Consider the following 19,079-nt stretch of genomic DNA (forward strand, 5'->3'; position numbering starts at 1 on the left):
GGCGCGGTCCGCTAATCCTCGAGATGTTTTGCAACTCAAATCCTCCCAGGCTGCAGGTAAACGCGGGGCTGGACTCTAGGAAGGCCTGATGGACCAACCAGGACAGTTTTGGGTGTTTAATATTTTCATTCTGATTTGCACACCTGTTCAAAGCAGCTGCTCTCAAAGAACTTTTCAGTTGCCTTCTTTACCCTTGCTGTGCCCTTCCCCAGGCCTCTGCACAGCTTCTCATCAAGGCTGCCGCCTGCTCGCTGATGCTTGGGGTGGGGGGGGGGGGGGTTGTTGGGGTGTAGGCAGGGGGAACATATCGCTCCAGCATCCTCTCCTGAGGGCTAGGCTTATCTGGACAGCTCGCTCCAGGACAGCCCTTGGAATGTCCCACAGGTACCTGGCACTCACGTTGTTTAAATCTAGACTCCTCTTTCCCTCCCTCCCAGTGCCCATTCTAGAGATGGCTCCTCTGTCCACCAAACTGGGCAAGCCAGAGATGGAGCATCTTCCTTGCCTCCTCTCTCTCCCTCATCCCCAATAGCCTGTCAGTCCTGTGACCTCTATCCTTACAAAATATCACTGGAATTCACGCTCTCCTCCGCATCCCCACAGGCCCAGAGCCAGCAGGGTCTAGAACCCCTGTGTATCCATGCTCCCACCTGCCGCCACACTGGTCTCTAAAACACTCAGCCACCACCTCCTTCCCTTGTTTAAACATTTTTCCTGGGCATGCTTCAACATGGTTATGTCTCACAGACGTAATGTGGAGTGAAAGAAGCCACATGCAAAAGAGCGTGATTTCATGCGTCCAAAGTTCAAAAACAGGCAAAACTTACCTCTGGGATTAGAAGTCTGGACAATAGTTACCCTTGCAGGGGAGGCAGTGACTGTGAGGGGAGTTGATATCAGGGCTGGGACAAAGGTAAGCCAGGGTCAACTTTACCGATGTTCTCCTTTTGCCCTGAGCTTTCCATATGACTCAACACGACACTATTACTAATCCTGTCTTATTTAAAATTTTGATATTTTGTCATCATGGATTTTTTGGCATGAATTTTGATTTTTAAAAGCTATCACATTGGGGTGCCTGGGTGGCTCAGTCATTGGGCGGTTGCCTTCAGCTCAGGTCATGATCCCAGGGTCTTGGGATCGAGCCCCGCATTGGGCTCTTTGCTCTGCGGGGATCCTGCTTCTCCTTCTCCCACTCCCCTTGCTTATGTTCCCTCTCTCGCTGTGTATCTCTCTGTCAAATAAATAAATAAATAAATAAATAAAAATCCTTAAAACGACAAAAAAAAGCTATCACATTGAAGCATTGTTTATCGTGATGACTGTGCTTTCAACACCTCCTTAAATTTTACTGTGGAGGTGGGTGCCTCACTTAACCATATCCTAGTCCTGACACTGCTGGTAACATTTTGTAATCACGGTGTTGGTTACACAGGTGTGTTCAGCTTGTGACAATTCATCAAGCTGTACACCTCAACTTTTTACACTTTTCTGTATGCATATTATGTATGCCTCCATTAACTTTTTTTTTTTTTTTAACTTAAAAAACTGATCTTTCCATGGTTCCAAGGGAATGTCTGCCATCTACTTCCTCTAGCATCTGCAACACCAAAACAGTACCTGGCATAAACCGGGACTCAGTACATATTTGTTGAATGAATGGATACAGTATCATCCCAGTTAATGCCCACAAGAACTTGATGAGATGAATGTTTTTCTCTCCTATTTTCTTTTTTTGGATTTTATTTATTTATTTATTTCAGAGAGAGAGCGGGCATGAGGGCAGAGGCAGAGGGAGAGTGAGAATTAGACTCCCTGCTGAGCAAGGAGCCCAATGTGGGGCTCTATCCTGGGACCTGAGATTATGACCTGAGCTGCTTAACGCACTGAGCCACCCAGGCGCCCCCTCTCCCTTTTTCTGAAAGAGTCGACAGAGATTTGAGGAAGTGAAGTCATTTGGCCAAGATCGAGTAGGTAGTGAGAGAGTGAACAGGTAGTGAGTGTCAATTCAAGCACCTCTGATGAAAAAAATTAAAAACTAAAACTCTAAGAAGCACCGCTTTACCTGGCCGAGCACCAGCACGGGCACTGGACCTGGGTCTGGCTCCGATCACTTAGATTACAATTTATTTGAGCCTTATCTTTCCCCAGGTAATGACCTCTTCCCAGGCAGGGGCTCAAGCACTCCCGCCCTCCCTCTGTCCCGTTAGTTACTTAGCACAAGGAAGAGGCTCTGTTTAATAAAGAAACGGAGCAAAGGACGAATGAATGAGAGGTCTGACAGTGATATGGGGTGAGAAGAACACAGGCCTTGGAGACAGATCTGCTAGCTCTGTGTCTTTGGGCATATTACTTGGGCTTTCTGAGTCTCCATTTCCCCAACCGCAAAATGATGAGAGACTCAGTACTTACTTCAAAGATTTATTGAGAACAGGAAGTGAGAACATGGTTGTCGGGTGACTGGCATGTAATATATACTTGAAAATGGTAAGTATGATAAATATTGCCTGTGTTTTCCATTCGCAAAGCCTGGTTTACTTCAGGGTGGCAGGAATCGACCTGTTTCAGTTTCCATGTACTGTTTTCTGGAGGACTCTGGAATTGGAAGGAGGAGACCCGATGCAGCCCTCCCAGGGCTTTCTTCCTCAAGCCTACAGGGAGACAGAGTGTGGGGTTTAGTCAGAAGTTGGCCTCATGGCCCAGCTCCATCCTGCTGGTGATGCCGTCTCTGACAAGTTGCTCTCTCTCTCTGAGCCTTGGTTTTCTCTCTGTAAAATGGAGCTCAGAACAGTCTTGACACTGTGGGGCTCTGGAGAGGGTTCAGTGGCTTGACCCTGGGCCTGGTGCCCAGTAGACTCTCCATTAAGGCTGACACTGAGGAATTAATCTGGCACTTTCAGATAGGATCAGCTAGGAGACCGGTGGGTCTCAGCCACCCTGAGAAGTCTAAGGACTGATGGGAAAAAAACAAATAAATAGCTTGGCTGGGCTCTGTTTTGTTCTTAGAACCTTATTTCTCCTGAGAAATGAAATAACACTGTCCTTTATGCTGATACAACTTTTTGAGTGTGCAAAATACCTTCTCACAGGGGTGCCTGGGTGGCTCAGTGGGTTAAAGCCTCTGCCTTTGGCTCAGGTCTTGATCCCAGGGTCCTGGGATTGAGCCCCACATCAGGCTCTTTGCTCAGCAGGGAGCCTGCTTTCCCTATCTCTGCCTGCTTCTCTACCTACTTGTGATCTCTCTCTCTCTCTGTCAAATAAATAAAATCTTAAAAAAAAAATACCTTTTCACATATCATTCCCTTACTCCTCACACCTTGTCCTGAGGGTAAGACTATATTCACATTTCCATGGGGCGGTTGAGGAAACTGAGGCACACAGAAGTTAAAGGCACTTGCTGGAGGTCACACCAAAGGAGGAATTTGGTAGCAAATTAAAGGTATGAAACGTGGACCCCTTAACTGCTGATACCACTGTGCAGCTGCTTGGTTCCAGAAGCAGCAAGCAGCCCGCATGACCCAGCAGGTATCACACGGTGCTCACCCCCTCCCCCAGCCCCCACCTGGATGCCACCTGGCAGTCACACGCGCATTCGTCACGGAATGCCAGCTGACTCACAGCAGTTATACCAGAGCAGGCTCACACTTCAGAAGAGGGAGAGTGAAAACCAGTTGGGAGCCCGGAGAAGCCCTCCCTTCCTCCTCCAGGCTTGAGATTAATATCCCAAATCCATGGCAGTTCAGCTCTGAAGAAAGGAAAAGTCTTGTGGGCTGGCTGGAGACGGAGATCTCTGTGCTCAGAGAGGGGTGGCGGTTCTGCTGCTCGCTGGGCTCCGCTGCAGATCTGCTGGGTGGCTTCAGGCAAGTCCCTTTCTAAGTCCTTCTAAGCCTCGGTCTCAGCCTTGGTCTCTTCCATTTTGTAACAAAGGGGCTTTAACAGGTGTCTTGCAAGGCTCTTGTGGCTCTGTTTGAGAGGCCTCGTCATTAGAAGAAGTCACGTGTATAGACAGTTTGCTGTGTGCCGGGCACATGACTAAGGGGTTGGCATGGACTTCTCTTCTTTCATTCTTCTAACCAATCCCAGATATACGGGTGCTACTCCGTTTTACAAGGAGGGCAACTGAGGCACTGTTCCAGAGCAAGCTGCCTCAGGTCAAGCAAGTGAGCAAGTGGCAGATCTGAGAACTGAACCCAATCTGTCCCTAGAGCTCTCACAAACTGCTCTACACCTACTCCATTGATCTTGCTAGACCTCATTTTTCTCATTTAAAAAAGTGGTAAAATATACAGAACATAAAATTTACCCTGCCAACCATGTGTAAGCATACGGTTCCATGCCATTACATCCTTTCGTGCTGTTGGGCAACCATCACCGCCCTCCATCTCTGGAATTGCTCATCTTTCCCAAGGGAAACACCTTACCCATTGAACCCCCCAGCCTGAGGCCACCACCTTTTTCCTTCCAGTCTCTATGAATTTGACTGCTCTAGGGACCTCATAGAAACTTTCTCATCTTTAACCATGCTAATAAAAGTCAAGGGTTGTTTGCTCCTTCTCTCCACGGGGCGGTTGGCTCAGACCTGGATTGAAATTCCAGCTCATCCATTCAACAGCTGTGTGACCTTGGGCAGGTTGCTTCATCTCTCCGCATCTCCCATTTCCACATCCCTCAAATTGGCCTAAGAGCCCTGCCTCGGGGCTGTTGGGAGGATCACAGGAGACAATGGATGAAGGCGTTTGGAAAATCCAATGCCACTTCTGGAGCTTGTATCCTCCCTGGAGCCCTGGGACCGGGACTGGCTTAGATGTATAGGTTAAGAGATGGAAAGATACTCAGATTGTACATTTCAGCCTACTAAGAGATGAGAGGGCTGAGGCCCAGAGAGGTGGAAATGACTTGTCCAAAGTCACACATGGACATCTATGCATCCGTATACATCTGTGCCCTGGACGCAGTGCCCTGCATGAGGCAGGTGGCCAACAGATATTTGCTGCTGAGGTTGGAAGGTGGAGGCCATGGCATAGAGAGAGGACCTTGACTGCTGGGCTATGGGGCCCTCCCCTCAGGCAGCTCGTATTCCATCCTGCATACCTGGTTTGGCTTTGTTTGTTTAAAGATGTTATTTATTTAAGAGAGAGCGAGAGAGTGCAAAGCAGAGGGAAGGGCAAAGGGAGAAGGAGAAGCAAGGCTTCATCTCAGGATCCTGAGATCATGACCTGAGCCAAAGGCAGATGCTTAACTGATTGAGCCCTCTGGGAGCCCCCTGTGTACCCGTTTTTTTACGGTGGCTAGTAGAGCCTCTGCTTATGGAAGGTGCAATATTCCTCTGTCTTGGGTTGTTCTTTTTACTGGCTCCCAGAGGCCTGGCCTTGTGGTGGAGAGTCCGTTCTTTCTCAAACCCATAGAGTAGTAATTGTGACAAATTTTTGGTTGCAAGCATAAAGGCATTTGAGCCAACTTCAGCCACCAACACTCAGTGAGGTGGTGGCACCAGGATGGTCTGTGTGGTTTATCTTGGGGAGTGTCCCAAATCAATATGTAAAGAGCTTTCTGTTTTGTTTTGTTTTCTTAAGATTTAAAAAAAAAAAAAATCATTTGAGAGAGATACAGAGACAGAGAGAGCATTAGCAAGGCGGAGAGGCAGAGGGAAAGGGAGATACAAACTCCCCACCGAGCTGGGAGACTGACCTGGGGCTCGATCCCAGGACCCTGAGATCATGACCTGAGCCAAAGGCAGATACTTAACTGACTGAGCCACCCTGGTGCCCCAACAACAATTTTCAAAGTAAAGATACATATGTAATATAATCGAATCTCTAGACATACATGCTAAATGTTAATTGAAATTATGGGTAGTAGAGTTCGGGGTCATGGTTTTTTTTTCCCTCTTTTGTAATATTTGCATCTTTCTGATTCTTTTTCTAAAGAATCAGTTTCAGTTGAGTGATGATAAAACAACTGTTACGGGACTGCAGTGTGTGCTAAGGCATTTATTTGCTTGTTCAATAAGTAGTACGCATCTAGGACGTGATGGTGTTTGGGAAAGCTGCACAATGTGTGGCCAGGAGTAGAGGCTCAATCATCAGGGGACGGCTGAGGCTCTGCCTTCAGGGTGGGGGGCACACAGGGCACTAGGCGCTCAGACACAGGTGCTTCCGCTCTAATGGTCTATATGCACGCTGAAAATCTAGGAAATGAAAACACTGGGGTGTTTCAGCTCTCCATTGCCATGGAATGGAATAACGACTCCAAACCTAGTCAGTGACTTTCAACAGCAATGAGGTATTATTTCTCACGATTTTGTGGATTCGGCACTTCTGCTCCCTGTGGTGAAGCTGTGACATTCAGCCAGATGCTTGGCGGGGGCCATCCTCAGCACAAGGTGTCACATGCTCCTCTGTCTCCAGCAGCAGAGTCCAGGCTTCCTTACAGCACTGGAGCTGGGGCCAATAAGCAGGGTGCCAAGAGGACAAACCCCAGTGTGGAAAGAACATATCAAGCCTGCTGGTATCCATGCAAATCATGCTGACTACAACTTGCTTTATCTAGAAGAGGCCCTAATAAAATCAGCAGACACAAAGCCAGTGCGATGCAATGTGGTTCTGTTCACTGACTGAGGCTTAAGAAGGAACAGTGTTAACGGTAGAGATGAGGTCAATGTGTCCTCACGGTGCAGTCGGTTGGGGCAAGGGCTCTGCTTTCTGGCCCAGTGTCTGTGGGTCTTCCAGTAGTCACAGGGCGCACGGCCTCACCTGTCACACTTGCCACGCCTGCCACAGCCATCTTGGGTCTGTCCTTTTCCCTCTGACCCACTCTGGAGGGCCCGATGATTAGGTCTGGACCTGGTCCACTCTGACAAATGAGAGTTATAAGAAGCCTGTAAAGCGGGACCCCATGTCCTTGACCTTGAACAGCCAGAGCCATCCCTCATGACCTCATGACCTCTAAACTTGTGAACTGGGAGACACCCTCCTGTGTGGTAGCAGGGGTCGTGAGCTAGAGTTAGCCTGCTCCCTTCTGGTTGTGGAGCAGGCAGTGGAAGCTTTCTGAACCTCAGTTTCTTCATCTAGAACAAGGGGGTTATAGAGCTTTAAGGATTACGTACCTTCTCTATGCCTGATACCTGTAACTCTCACGGGATCCTCAAAGGTAGGGACTAACGTTCCCACTTTACAGATGAGGCAAAGTGAGGCCCAGAGGAGGGAAGTAACTTGCCCAAGATCACGCAGCTCATAAGTAGCAGAACTGGAAACATGAGTTCAGGCCAGCCTGGAACCAAAGCCCAAGGAATCTCCTTTTACAGGCTCTGTAAAGAATTGGGTGAGAAAAGCACATGCGAAAGAGCTCTGGCACGTCGTGAAGGTCATCTGCTAGCCCAGTACGACTTTGAAGCCCTGCAGACATCGAGCATTCTCAGTGCATGGGATGGCTGGGCTGGGGACCCACCTTAGAAAGCCAAGTTTACCGCTGCATGTACGTTACCACTTTTTTTGTCTACAAAGGTGACTGACTTCCTAGCTGTGATTCTGCTTTGGTCTGTTCGCCCCTCAGAAGGAGGCAGGGCTCTTAGGAATTACTACTGTTTATGTCTGGCGGTATTGCCCTGGTCTAGGTGCCCTTTATATGTACCCTGTGCCTTTTCGCAGTCCATTCCCACAGTGCTTGTGTGCAAAGGTCCTCATGGGATCCCATTTGCTGAATGGGGTGCTGGGGCACAGGGAAGGTAGGTAACCTGCCAGGGCGGCAGTGTAGGGTTGCAGGTTGACTGGGGATCCGGCCCTCCTAACCAGGCCCAGGAGTGAGGTACTCAGGGCTGGCCCACCAGCACTGACAAGCCCCTTGTCCTGTGATCACCAGAGCCTCTTCTCAGCCCTGGAAGACAACCAGACCAAGACCACTGTATGGAGAAACTGAGGTCGAGGGAGAGGAGGAGGAGGCTTGCTTCCTCCACTGTCCCAGACTGCTCGACCCAGAATGCTGCACGGGAATGTCATGGAGGAGAAGTTGCCAGCAATGTCAGACTTCAGCCTGCCAGCTGATGTGGCCTCAGCAAGGGTTGGGCGTTCCTTCCATGGAACTCAGAACTTGAGGTGGGGCAGGATAAACAGGAGTGAGCCGAGAGGGCAGGCCAGGTCCTTGGGGGATGGGGGGAGGGTCCCGGGGTGAGGAAGAGAGCCTGGAATGGGGCTTGGCTTGCAATTACTTACCAAAAAGGGGCCATGTGGGAGCGTGGAGTTCGGGAATCAGGGGCTCCTAGGTGCAAAGAATGTCTGGGCTGCTTACGAGAATGGTGAGTTTGGGCAAATACTTCCCTGAGCCTTAAGTGTAAACGGGCCGATGTGTGGTGGGTTAGACTGTGGTATGTGGAGCACTGCCTGGGTTAGATCCCAGCTCTACCACATCCAGTGTGGCCCAGGGCAAGGGTGCTTGGCTCTCTGGGCTTTGGTGTCCTCATCTGTATTATGGGCCTGGTAATAACAGTACTTACCTCACCAGGCTCTTGTGAGGATTTAAGGGCCTAGCAGCACGTGCTGAGGGCTTCCAGCAGGCTTTTTGCATAATTGGACTTTGCTACCCCCACTGTCATTGTCATCCTTTACCTCAGAGGGTGTCTGGGAGGATTTAACAAGAGTGCTGGTGCAAACATTATCAGATAATGACTAAGCAGGGTGACAGGTGCTATGGTCTAGGTAGTGGCAGGGACTGTGAAATTCACAGGAAGGAGATTGAAGTTTTGCCTGGCTGGATAGAAGAAGGGTGTGAAAGGCTTCCTGGGGAAGGCAGTGGCATTTTCTGGGCTTCAGAGAATGTATGGAAGTTCTCCAGGTAGCGGAGGGGGGCCGGTAAGACAGATGAGTTTGAGTGAAGGCTCAGGTGGCGAGAGAGCCTGAACAGGACTGGGGACCATGGCGCCGTTTCACTGGGCTACGTGTTTGGGGTGAAGGGCAAGGTATGAGGGTACACGTGGGCACTGGGTCCCAATGGCAAAGGGCTCCGAATGCCTTACTTGGGGGTTTAAACTTGATCCGGTAGGTGGGGGAACTCCTATGCCTGTCTACATGGCAGAATCACTCAGGATACTTTAAAAAACACAGAATTTGTGGTCCCATCCAGCAATATTCTGAGCAGTGGATCTCAGGTGGAACCCAGGAATCATTGTGGTTCAACCTCTCCTGAAACACAGCCCTGAAGTTCTGATGCCTAGCCAGGTATGTGGACCTCTGCGTGGGGAAGGGGTGTCTCCAAGCAGGGATAGGCCTCATTGAGATTTCAATCCCAGAACTCTTAAGATTGGAGCAGAGAGCTTGAGAAGGTGGGGAGGTAGCATAAGAGACCCCCGACTCAGACCCCCAGCCTCTTACCCCTTTCCAAGGGAGTCCCACACTCTCCTGGCCACATTTGCCACCAGGGATGGACAATAGAGATGCTACTCCCCTACAGCCTTCTGGTCCCAGGCAAGACAATTTTCCATCCAACCATCCATCCATCCATCCATCCATTCATCAGACAGAGTTTTGAGCTCCCTCACCATGTGCCAGGCATGGTATCGGGTCCTGAAGTTACAGTGGTGAAGACCGAATGAGGCAGATACTTCATACCCCGCAAAAAACTTTCCATCAGTCCTGCTTCCCTTTCCTGGCTGAGCATGGAGTGAGTGCTTTGTCATCAGGAATGTAGCTAAGTACAAGAGAACTAGGACAGGAAACCCACCTGGGGTGTGGGTGGGGGTGGGGGGTGTGCTCAGACAGAGACAGCAGCATGGCCCAGTGGCCCAGCCTCCAGACCCCATGGCTTTCTGGTTCCCCCTGTCCACAGGCCCAACCTCCTCTCCCATATGGCTCAGGCCTTGCTTGCTCAGCTCTCAGGCCCTCCCCACGGGACCCCTGCCAGGAGGGTCCTGGAGCCCAGAGGAGGGGTGAATGGTGCTGTCCCCTCCTCACCTCCCAGCTTGCAAAGAAGCCAACAGCCTTAGGCCTGAGCAACTCTTCTCAAGGGCGAGGTCAAGGAGCATTTCCTCATAGGGGTAGCAGAAATAACAAACATGAGGAAATGACAGGGATTCTGGGGGATTTCAGAGCACACAGCCCGGTTGCAGGATGGACCCATGCAGAGAGATAGGGTTGGAACATCATCGTTGTGGAGACTTCTTCCCCTCCCCCTTGGAGCCGTCTCTTCGTGTCTTCCTTTTGTTCTTTTGGTTCACCTCCATCCTTTGCCTGCTCCAACCCACCTACACCATCACCACCGTGGGTGCTGCCAGGTCACTGTCCCACTCACTCACTCTGCCATTCATTCATTTCTTCCCTCTTTCATTCGACATATAGGTACCACGTGCTGGCTACTAAAGATGGAGCTATAGGCATGTGGAACCCCCAGCTGGGTGGGCCAACAAACACAATGGAACAACTCTAACACAGTGTGGCTGTTGCCATCAGGAAGGGGTTTTGTTTGTTTGTTTTAAGTAATCTTTGTCTCCAAGGTTGGGGCTTGAACTCACAAACCTGAGATCAGGAGTCGCATGCTCTTACTGAGCCAGCCAGGCACCCTGTCACTGTGAAGTTTTGCACAGGGTGCCAGAAACCGAGGAAGGAACCAAGGGAGGGCTGATTCTTAATGAAGGAATAGGGACTTAAAAACAGTGTACCAAGCAGTGGGAACAGCAGGTATAAAGGTGGTTAGAACCCAGGGAAGGTTCAAGGGATGGAGGGAGTGGAGGCCGGAAAGGTCAGAGACGCAGTCCATGGAGGGCCTTGAATGCTAGGCTAAGGAACTAGAGCTTTCCACTATAGGCAATGGGAAGCAGAGGAGGGGCCTCGTCAGATTTGCATCTTAGGGGTGCCTGGGTGGCTCAGTGGGTTAAAGCCTCTGCCTTTGGCTCAGGTCCTGGGATGGAGCCCCTCATTGGGCTCTCTGCGCAGCGGGGAGCCTGCTTCCCTTCCTCCTCTCTCTGCCTGCCTCTCTGCCTACTTGTGATCTCTCTGTCAAATAAGTAAATAATCTTTAAAAAGAAAAGATTTGCATCTTAGAATGATGATGTGTGGAAGATGGATTGAGGGAATGGGCTGGAGAAAGGGAGGCCAGGCAGAGCAGCCAGAAGAGGACCAGATATATAGCTCAAGTGAGAGAAACCAAGACTGAACCAGGGTGGGGACAGATGGGTGGCTCAATAAGAAAGGAGGGGGGCATAAGAAAGGAGGGGAGTGTGGGACAGACAGGCTGCAGAGCCGGCCCGCTCACGGCAGCTGGGTGTGTCCAGAGCTTGAGGTTGAAGACAGGCTGAGCTCCTGGAACCCCTGGGCTCTGGGCTTCCATAGTCTCAAGGTCGACAGATGCAACCCGGTTTGTGTCTAGAGACTTGGCGGGTCTGCAGCAGGACTCCAGTGGGCGTGGCAAGGTCCAGCCCTGGGACAGCGTTTGCATGAGCCAGGCAGGGTGTCACACGGGGCCCTGATTCTGAAGGGAGAGGCTACATGGCAAAGAGCAGAGGACTCCGGGCTCTTGAAACTTTCTGTCACGAACCACCTCAATTTTATGGCTACCTGGCAAGATGGGTTATAGGCACACCTGGGGCTATTTTCTTGCTCATGCTTGGCCCCCCCCTTCAGATGAGGTGCCCCTCGGATTCCTCCTCATCTTAACTCTAATTACCACCTGCTGCTGAGCTGGGGACCCGAAGTCCGCAGTGGGTTTGTCCTGCCCGTGGCTCCGAGGTCCTGTGAGGTTGAACTCTGGAATGGCTCCACCTGCAAAGGGGCACACCTGGAATGGCACATACTGCCAGGAAGTTTCTTGTAAAGATTATATATATATATCTATATATATATATATATATAGATATATATATATATTTATTTATTTATTTATTTTTACTTTACAATCCAGCAATCATACTGGTAGCTATTTACAGAAGATGTACGAAAGCATATGTCCACCCAAAGACTAAAAGCCCATAACAACTCTGGGTCATGGCCAAAGACTGGCACCAGCCCACTTGTTCACCGACAGGGGACTGGAGAAAGTAATTGTGAGATAGCCATATAATGGGGTACAACTCAGCAATAAAAAAGCACGAACTAGCTATTAGTACAACACCAACATGGAAGATCTCAAAACAAGTCGAATGGAAGAAGCCAGAAAAGAGAGCGAGCGAGTATATAATGTCTATGATTCCATTTACATGAAATTCTAGGAAATGCAAGCTAATCTGTGTTGGCAGAAAGCAGACCCATGGTTATCTGGAGGGAGCAGGGTGGAGGGATGAGAGGGGGGATTCCAAGGGGAATAGGACCATTTGGGGGTGGTAGATAGGGGACTTATCTTGGTGGTGGTGATGGTTGCAAGGGTGGATACATCCTCAAAACTTGTCCGATTGTATAATTGAAACATGTGTTGTTTATTGCATGTCAATTTTACCTCAATAAAGCCGCTTTGCAAATCTGATGCCAGTTATGTGCAGTCACAGCTAGTCCTAGCTTTACAAGGCATCCCTCCCCTGTCCTCCTCCTAACCGCGAGGGTATACCGAGAGAGGTTAGTGGGTACCAACTACTGTGTGCTCTACATGGGATAGACAGAGTGTTCATTCAACCCTCACGACCGCTTGTGAGGTGTCACTGTCGCTATTGCCTCTGTCCTACATCTGGGGAAACCGAAGCTTGCAGAGACCAAACCATTTCTCTCAGGGAAAGGTCATCTGCACCCCAGCCCCAGCATTCATCCCTTACCTAACCCAAACTCTGTTCTGATGTGTTCTTTTTTTTTTCTTTTTTTACATTTTTTAAAAGATTTTTTTATTATTCACTTGAGAGAGAGCGAGCAAGAGCACAAGCATGAGCAGGGCAAGAGGCAGAGGGAGAGGCAGAGGAAGAAGGAGAAGCAGACTCCCTGCTGAGCAGGGAGCCAGATGCCGGGCTGAATCCCTGGACCCTGGAATCATGACTTGAGCCAAAGGCAGACGCTTAACTGACTGAGCCACCCAGGCGCCCCTGTTGTGCTGTATTCTTATGATTAGGCAAACACTGTGATGATATATGTGGAAAACTGAAGCCGTTAAATTGCTTTCCAACAATCCCTGTATGTCATTAAATAGCCTAGCACACCTGGTGATATTTATTTTTCCATATTTTTATCCATATAAAGACAGTATTTTTACTACCGTAACTCAGTAACATACATAAAAATTTGTTCCCTCTCCCCCAACCCTACATGTTTAAGAGGTTTTACACTCTTCTACATGAAGAACAGCTTTTAGGTAGGTGGCTTTTTTGTTTTCAGGCAAAGTCCTGAAAAGCAGAACACAGGGCGCAAAGTGTTATGCTTTTTCCTCCCTATCGTGATCTAAAAGAAACACAACTCAGCCTTTTCACTGCTCAGTCTACACTGGAGTCTTTTGGGAGCTCTAATCCAGACCCTGACATCCTTGTGACAGTTGTTATTTTTGACTGCCAAACACCCATTCCCCTGATGACTGCAGAAAGCAGCTCACTCCCCAGCACCAAGAATAGGTTCTGATTGGTTTTAGCCAGTCCATATAGCCACAGTCAAGGTTCGAGCTGGGCCCCAAACCAAATCCAAGCCAGTGGAAAGCAAGGAGACTTCTTCTGGCATTCTTGAGAAGAAGTGGCTTTTCTTCTCCATGGTGCAACCAGGGAGACTCCCCTTTATGGGACAGCACAGGGGAGCACAAGGAGGCTTTTAGCAGAACAGAGGTAGGTGGTGAGTGGTGGGAAGCCTTCAAATGACACTGTAGAGGTCAGGACAGAGAGAGAGAGAAAGAGCAACCCCTTCTCTGTCCTTCATGATGTTATCTGAGCCACCTGAAGCCAACTAACAGCTTCCTTCCATTTCAATCAGTTTTCATTCATTCATTGATTTGAATACTTATACTCACCACTCCCTATGTGGTAGACACACTTGGGAGGAGCAGTGTGAATTAGGCTTTCCATGCCCATAATCCTAAATTTAATCAACCTAATCCTTAGCTATAAACTACGACTCTGATCCTTTTCTGGTAAAGAGCTTTCAGGGGCAAGAAACAAAGGATGAAGGGACATTAGTATGAGAATGTGTATGGTGCAACTAGCACTAAGTGAAATGCCAAGGACATTCTTACAAAGACCCTACAGCCCGGAGCCTTGGGGAGGCCCACATATGGGAAGGCCCCTAATGATGAGGGTGGTCCCTATCTAATCAGCGGGACTTCATGTCAGGGGGGTCTGAAGGTCAGTAATCTCGACTAACAAAGAGGTCCCGAAATGATTTGTTCACTGGACAAACTGTGATTCTTTTATAGATCTTTAATAACAATCTCCACTGGACAAATCCTGTAACTCATATATATTATACCGGACAAAAGAGTAAACTCATTCAAACGTATGGTATTAGAACTTCTTTCGAATTTAAAAGTTTTGCTAAGGAAAGTGCTAAGTGCCTTTCCCCTTCCTGGCTAAATTTCCCTAGGTCTCATTTTTCCTACTCCGGAGCTGTGGGGCCCCTCCCCCACTGCTGACCACAAGACCAATCTGGGAGGTGGCCTTATGTATAAAAAGAAGCCAGTATTTTTTTTTTTTAATAGGTTTTATTTAGGCATCATTTACACACAATGAAATTCTCCAGTTTCAAGTGTAAAATATGAATCTTGACAAATGTATACAGTTGTGTAATTCCTATATATAGAGATAAACATATATCTATTCCTTGATATATGGAGATATAGTGCATTTCTATCACCCCCAAATTTCCCTGTGCCCCTTTGAAGTCAGTCCTCTCCCCCAACTCCTAGCCTCTGGCAACTACTGATCTGCTTTCTGTCACTGTAATTTTGAATTTCCTGGAGTTTCTTATAAACGGAATCATATAATATGAATTGTTTTATGTCTGGGTTCTTTCATCCAGCATAATGATTTTTAAATTTATCCATTTTCTTATATATATATATATCACAACTGTAGTGGCTTGTTTCTCTCTCTTTTTTTTTTTTTTTTTAAGATTTTATTTATTTATTTGACAGAGAGAGATCACAAGTAGGCAGAGAGGCAGGCAGAGAAAGAGAGAGAGAGAGAGGAGGAAACAGGCTCCCCGCTGAGCAGAGAGCCCGACTCGGGACTCAATCCCAGGACCCAGAGATCATGACCTGAGCCGAAGGCAGCGGCTTAACCCACTGAGCCACCCAGGTGCCCCGTTTGTTTCTCTTTATTGATGAGTAAATTCTGTTATGTGTATAGACACAACTGTTAACCCACTTACCAGTTAATTGGCATTTGGGTTCTTTTCTGCTTTTGGCCATTGAGAATCAAGTTGCTACGAACATTCATTTATTAACTCTTTGGGTAAATATCTCTCGGTAAACATCCCTTGGGTAAATACCGAAGAAAGGAATGGCATGGATGTAATGTAAGTGTATATTTATCTTTACAAGACATTGCCGAACTGTTTTCCAAAGTTGCACCATTTCACATTCCCACCAGCCGAGTAGGGGAGTTCTAGCTGTCCACATTCTTGCCATTTTTTATTTTTAGTCATTCTTATGGATGTGTAGTGGCATTTCATTGTGATTTAAGTTTATGTTTCTTAAATGACTAATGATGTTGAGTTTCTTTTTGTGTGCTTATTGGCCATTTGTGTATCTTCTTTGATGAAGTGTCTGATCAACTCTTTTTCCATTAAAATAAGTGGTCACCAAGGTACCTGGGTGGCTCAGTGGGTTAAAACCTTTGCCTTCAGCTCAGGTCATGATCCCAGGGTCCTGGGATCGAGCCCTGCATCGGGCTCTCTGCTCGGCAGGGAGCCTGCTTCCCCCTCTCTCTCTGCCTACTTGTGATCTCTGTCTGTCAAGTAAATAAATAAAGATCTTTAAAAAAAAAAAAAAAAAAACTGGTTGCCTTCCTACTTTGAGTTGTCAGAACTCTATAAATTCTGGCTGGAAGTCCTTTATCTGATACATGTTTTGCAAATGCTTTCACCTATCTGCAGGTGGGGCTTGAACTCACAATCGTGAGATCAAGACCTGAGCCGAGAGTGGGGACCCTGGGTGGCTCAGTTGGTTAAGTGTCTTCGGCTCAGGTCATGATCCCAGGGTCCTGGGTCATGATCTCAAGGTTCTGGGATCGAGTCCTTCAGCGGGCCTCCTTGCTCAACCGCGAGTTGGCTTCTCTCTACCCCTCCTCCCTGCTCATGATCTCTCTCTCTCTCACACATGATATAAACTCTTAAAACAAAACAAAACAAAAAAACCTGAGCTGAGATGAAGAGTTGGACACCTAACCTAAGCCACCCAGGTTCCCCTTTAATGATGATTCTGCTCTTTTAAAGAGCATAAGTTTTTCATTTTTAAAATCTAATTTATCAGGGTTGTTTTTTTTTTTTTTCCTTTTATGGTTTCTGACTTTTGTGTCCTATCTAAGAAATCTTTGCTTAGGGGCACCTGGGTGGCTCAGTGGGTTAAAGCCTCTGCCTTTGGCTCAGGTCATGATCCCAGGATCCTGGGATAGAGCCCCACATCGGGCTCTCTGCTCAGCAGGGAACCTGCTTCCCTTCCTCTCTCTCTGCCTGTATCTCTGGCTACTTGTGATCTCTGTCTGTCAAATAAATAAATAAAATCTTTTAAAAAAAAATAAAAAGAAATCTTTGCTTAGCTCAGGATTGGTCTTTCTTTCTTTCTTTCTTTCTTTTGTTTTAATTTGACAGAGAAAGACACAGTGAGAGAAGCAACATAAGCAGGGGGAGTGGGAGAGGGAGAAGCAGGCTCCCCGCTGAGCAGGGAGCTGGATGCGGGTCTTGATCCCAGTACTATTGTTATTTGGGGCCAGAAAATTTTTTGTATTAATTTTTCTGTCCTGTGTATTGCAGAATATTGAGCAGATTCCTGCCCTTTACCCACTAATTCAAAAGCATCAGCCTCTCCAGTTGTGACAACCAAAAATGTCTCCAGACATTGCCAAACATTTCCTGGAGAAAACTGTCCCAGGTTAAGAAACACTGAGACCACTAAGATGCTGAACCAAACGAGCCACTCAGGTGCCCAGCTTGTTAATGTCTACAGAGACATCCTGCTAGTTTTGACTGAGATTGTCCTGAATCTATAGATCAGTCCAAGATCGATTTAGTATCAAGTCTTTTCATGCACAAACACACTTTATCTTTGCATTTAAAAATTTTAATCAGCAGTGTTTTGTTGTTTCAGCATACTGGCTGTGGTGGTTTTAAAAAATACATTCATGGAGGCGCCTGGGTAGCTCAGTTGTTAAGCATCTGCCTTCAGCTCGGGTCATGATCTCAGGGTCCTAGGATCAAGCCCTGCATTGCATCGGGCTCCTTGCTGGACGGGATGCCTGCTTCTCGCTCTCCCCCTCCCCCTGCCTGGGTTCCCTCTCTTGCTGTGTTTCTCTCTGTCAAATAAATAAACAGAATCTTAACTAACTAACTAAATAAACATTCAGAAATTATTTAATACACCTCCTTTTCCAAAGGTGGAAACTAATTCGCCTCCCCTCGAGTGTGAGCTGGGCTTAGTGACTGGACTTGTTCTAATGAGAGAATAAGGCAGAAGTCACAGTGTGGGACAGTGGAGATCAGGTCATAAAAAAAAATAGTGTGGCTTTCCTGTAGGGCTGTTCTTTCTTAGATCATTCACTCTGGGAGAAGCCAGCTTATGTTGTAAGCAGTCCTATGGAGGGTTCCACCTGATGACAGCCACAGCAAGCTTCAGATGAAGCAGCTTTGTCCAACATCTGGGGTACAGCCTACGAGAGACTCAGAGCCAGAGCCAGAGCCATCCAGCTAAAGTGCTCCTGATTTCCTAATCTGTGGAAACTGAAATGGAAACTGAAATAAAACAACAAATGTCTGTTGTTTTAAACCACTAAGTTTGGGATCATTTGTTACACAGCAATAGATAACTAATACACACATCTTGCATCTATTCTGTTAAATGTAATACTATTCGATTTTCTGATGCAATTTTATTTTTTTATTTCTATTTTTTTTTAAAGATTTTATTTGGACTAATCTCTACACCCAATGTGGGGCTGGAAGCCCAAGAGAGCAAGAGTTGCACATTCCACTGTCTGGGCAAGCTGGGCTCCCCTTGAAGCAACTTCAATAGATGTTTCTAAAATTTCAGTTTTTAGTTGTTTATTGCTACTATATAAAAATCTGATGGAGGAAGCCTGGGTGGCTCAGTTGGCTAAGTGTCTGCCTTTGGCTCAGGTCATGATCTCAGGGTCCTGGGATGGAGCCCTGCATCAGGCTCTCTGCCCAATGGCAGGTCTGCTTCTCCCTCACCCTCTGTGATCTCTCTGGCTCTCACTCTCTCTCAAATAAAGAAATGAAATCTCTCTCTCTTTTTAAAAAGATTTTATTTATTTATTTGACAGAAAGAGAGAGCAAGAGAGCTAGCAGGAGCAGGGGGAGTAGCCAGCAGAGGGAGAAGCAGGCTCCCCCTGAGGAGAGAGTGCAACAAGGCGCTCAATCCCAGGACCCCGGGATCATGACCTGAGTGGAAGGCAGATGCTTCACCAACTGAGTCCCCCGGGTGCCCCAATAAATAAAATAAAAAGAAAGAAAGAAAGAAATCTGACTGAATTTAGAATGTTGGCTTTGTATCCTGTGACCTTGCTAAACTCCGTTTTAGTGATGTGTTCAGAAACGAGGAGGCTGTCCTCAGTGTCTGGTTGGCGGGCATGTTCCTCCTTCTTTCTAGCAGTGCATTTTTAATAAACCACGTTCTTACTAATTCTGAGTCTGTGGTCTCTCTTAATACTTTAGGACCACCAGCAGTGGGAGTGCGTGGACTTTAACTTTCACATCTCAACACTAACTCAACAACCCAACTAGCACCCAGCTTTGCTTCACTTTATTCTGCCCACTAATTCACTTCCTTTCTTCTTCTTCTTCTTCTTTTTTTTTTTTTAAGATTTTATTTATTTATTTGACAGAAAGAGAGAAATCCCAAGTAGGCAGAGAGGCAGGCAGAGAGAGAGGGGGAAGCAGGCTCCCTGCTGAGCAGAGGGGCCGATGTGGGGCTCGATCCCAAGACCCTGAGATCATGACCTGAGCTGAAGGGAGAGGCTTAACCCACTG

At 47.6% G+C, this 19,079-nt stretch overlaps 1 long non-coding RNA gene across 1 annotated transcript in view; it reads left to right on the plus strand.

Annotated features, from left to right (window-relative positions):
- The window catches only part of LOC132001498 (uncharacterized), a 21,679-nt gene that overhangs the window by 584 nt on the left and 2,016 nt on the right, over nucleotides 1-19,079 (plus strand). The window lies entirely within an intron of this gene.

The sequence above is a fragment of the Mustela nigripes genome, chromosome 14, assembly GCF_022355385.1.
Source record: "Mustela nigripes isolate SB6536 chromosome 14, MUSNIG.SB6536, whole genome shotgun sequence".
Classification (NCBI taxonomy): domain Eukaryota; kingdom Metazoa; phylum Chordata; class Mammalia; order Carnivora; family Mustelidae; genus Mustela; species Mustela nigripes.